This window comes from Phalangium opilio, unplaced genomic scaffold (genome assembly GCF_054372755.1).
Source record: "Phalangium opilio isolate 3A_F unplaced genomic scaffold, DU_Popi_V2 ptg000106l_1, whole genome shotgun sequence".
NCBI lineage: Eukaryota > Metazoa > Arthropoda > Arachnida > Opiliones > Phalangiidae > Phalangium > Phalangium opilio.
In genome coordinates, this window is record NW_028324208.1 from 3,996,072 (window position 1) to 3,999,610 (window position 3,539).

Below are 3,539 nucleotides of genomic sequence, written 5' to 3' on the forward strand. Positions count from 1 at the left end.
CCCCTTCTTCGGCCCAAACAACAAAATCACAGAACGCATTATCACAAATGAAAATCTGTGCTTGACACTGGTAATAATAAGCATGTTGCTTATCAAGGACTAACGCTCCTCCCATATGAACTAGGCAATTTTTTTTACTCGTGAGATCAGCCGCCGTATTCTGCAGGCTTAGCCTTTCGCGCCCACTTGGATTCTCGTCGCTCATTGGTCCGTAAAGGAAGTGGATTCTGGCTTCTTATTGGCGGATTAGGTTTCGACTTTCAAGACGAAATTGAATTGCGGATGTCCACCAAAAATGAAATACGGTTTTTCGATGGGTAAATCGTTCAGCGTCATAAACCGGTTAACTCACCGGTGCTTTCGCTTTAGTTTCTGATGCTGAACGTAGCAGACTACACTTCATCATTGTTAGAGGCGACTTGGATACACCGGTACGGTTAATATTTTGCTAAGTACGGATGCCTATTTGAAGAAGAGCGATTTACTTAAATCGTCGCATTGGACGGGTATGCTTTTTTATCAATTGCAAATTATCTGTGACAATATAGTTGAATAAAAGTAAACGTTCATTTATAGTGTAAGACGTTTCAGCTCGTGATCGAAAATTATTTCAACCAAGGCTTAGGTGTTATGTAAGTTTAATCATTAACGTGACTTCATTTATCGTTCTGCGTCGTTAGAAAATAACATGAGCATCGAATGAGCCAACTGACCATTATTAAAGCCATTCAATTCTCATAATATAATAATATATAATATATATAAATATAATTAATGCAATATAGAATATTAATTAAAGTATATAATAACATCCTACTTATATGCTGAAGTGGGTTCACTCAAGGGTAATGAGACAAAAACGTCATTCAGTATAAACATTCAAAGTATCACAGCCCCATAGGCAATCCTACCCCTATGGGATACCATTGACTGTAAGTGTGATATAATCAAAGAAAGAAATTATGATAGATAGGTTTAAAAGTAAATGTTGCCGTACGTTCAACCGGTAAATATGTTTACTAAAGTGTCTAACAATATAAATGTGAATGAGTTTTGTTGTGCTAAAGATTTGGGATAAAACAGTGGTATAATTGACAGTGTCACACGAATGGGCTACTACAGTCAATATTGATGACGTCCACGCTTCAAATACCATGTATTTACCACTTTATTTAGAAAATATTACAAAAATTTTATTATGTTTTAAGGCTTCACAAAAGTTTGATCTTAATATACAGGATTTGCACATCTGGAGGAATCATACCATTTACACCAGGAGGAAAGAAACCCGTCTCTTTTTGTCCTCCATGCAGCCCGGCCTTCTGGTGTAAGTTTCATTAATGCTCCATTTGTGTAAACTATCTATATACAAGATTTGCTGGTACTTAATGTCACCTCAAATGAAGTAACATCAGCCTGCTTGTGTAAAAGATAAGAGACAATGTTTGAAGGTACATTTGGATGTAAAATGTTATAAATAAGCAATTATATGGCAACGGCAAAAATTTGCTCTCTTGTCATGAGAGTAGCGACAACGTTTCTTCATAAACTAAAGCTATATGTTCTGAAATATCGTTCTGTATAAACTTATTATAATTATAATTTTAAGTTAGATTTTTGGTAGAAAGTATGAATAAAACTGATTGAAGCCGACATATTACAAGAAGCTTCCTGTTTTGACTTTTTCGTTTGCCTAATTGACCATTTAGGCAGATCTTAGATTTAAGTGGTAGTAGAGTGTAAGTTTGCCTAATATAGACGTGTGTCGTCTTTATATGTGAAACTGGAGAAGCTACAACGTCAGTTAAATCGTTAGTTGAAAAGCCAAAATAAGTAGAACGCAATCAATAAGATACGTTTCATTCAAGGTTATACCATAGAGTGTGCGACACTATCGAAACAGGGTGAAGTCTTAATGGTGTCCTTTCGTTCTTGCATTTATATGTCGAATGTCATTGATGTAATTGGTAATCTTCACGATATGTATCACTTATTATTGGTACAAGTACTTGTATTGATATTCGATCGAGGTACTCGATACCAACAATTAGTACTCATCCAGGACTAACAGAAATTAGAAATGCCAAGATTAAACCCGGAAATTATAACCGAAAATCTATTGTTTTAGGCTTCTTCAACCTACAACAGCGTTTTTACGCTCGTTTTTCTCAGCTTATTACTTGGTGACATCATACATTCTACCCGTGAACTGGAATGGTATATCAGAACAGTTACGTCTTCAATTTCTGTGCATTGGAATCTCTCTTTCATAAAGACAAATAGGCTCTCCAAAGCCTGACCAGTGTATTGCGCACAATATATCTTAGATAGTCTTGCATGGTTCAGCTACACACGCCCCTTTCAATGATAAAAAACTCTGCTACAAGGTTTTTGACGACCTGGACTAACCCCTGTTACAATGCTATATTTTAGTAAAGATTGTGAAGTTATATTATTAAAATGTAAAATTATACTTCGTCTACCATAAACTACACTATCGTTACACATTAAATACTTGAATAAACGTCCATTCCAGAGTCATGTTACCGAGATACAGTACACTAACCCTAAACATGTGAGAATTGGGGAAAATAGTCTGCTATTTGAAGGTTCACGAAATAGATGGCGTAAAGAACCTAAACATAGAGGTTAGAGGTTATTGCACTGACCTTTGACGATAACCGACACAAAATGCTGACATTACACCGTACGTTCAGTGTCAATTGAAAAGCTAACTGAACTGAACCACTATCTTTTCTTGCTTGCATGAACATCCAATCTCAGCCCAGAATCCAATTTCGCCTCCAAACCTAAGCTCCCAATCAAAAGCCAGAATCCAGTTCTCTATGGACCAATGAGCGACGAGAATCCAAGTGGGCGCGGAAGGCTAAGCCTGCAGAATACGGCGGCGGAAGTTTGACATTGGCCTTGAAAAAGAAACCATCAAACACGTGAAAAGCACGTTTTGTAAACGTTACACGCCCCTTTTAGGCCTAAATATAGCGTAATCATTGTAGGAAAAAAAACTCCCCTTTTTTACGGAGACCGTGGCGTGTCATCATTGTGAATACATAAGTTTTTTCTTTCAAAAGATTATTTGAGCAACTGGCTTCATTAGTGATAGTATGGTCACGATGCCAGCTACGACTACCGCTACGCCATGGTTTGATAACGCCTAAGGCTTATTTGGAGGTATTTCCGTTACGTTATTGGTTGTTTACCATAAAATTAAGAAACCATCGTATTCGCCTTAATATAAGCTTGTATTTGAGTACTTACAACCCGCTATTTACAATCCAAAGTTATGCCTGAATGGTTTGGTAATTTATTTGGCCGCCATTTCCCAAGATGGCCACCAAGAACTTAAAATCAAGATTTCTAGTAAAACCAACGTCCGCCGAACGAACGAACCGCTTCTGGTTTAGCAATGAACGAACAGGGGCCCATTTTTACTGATTGTCGCCGTAGAAACAAGGGCCAAACTAATGAACTCTCCCATTATTTATGCGCATTGGGGCTCCAAACAGATGCTACGAAAT

The 3,539-nt window shown here is 37.2% G+C and overlaps 1 long non-coding RNA gene across 1 annotated transcript; it reads left to right on the forward strand.

Moving 5' to 3' along the window:
* Positions 1-413: 413 nt before the first annotated feature.
* Positions 414-1,486, forward strand: LOC149624237 (uncharacterized). The gene is made up of 3 exons (XR_016374664.1): positions 414-506; positions 577-632; positions 1,239-1,486. It is a non-coding gene; the product is annotated as an uncharacterized LOC149624237 (long non-coding RNA).
* Positions 1,487-3,539: the final 2,053 nt, after the last annotated feature.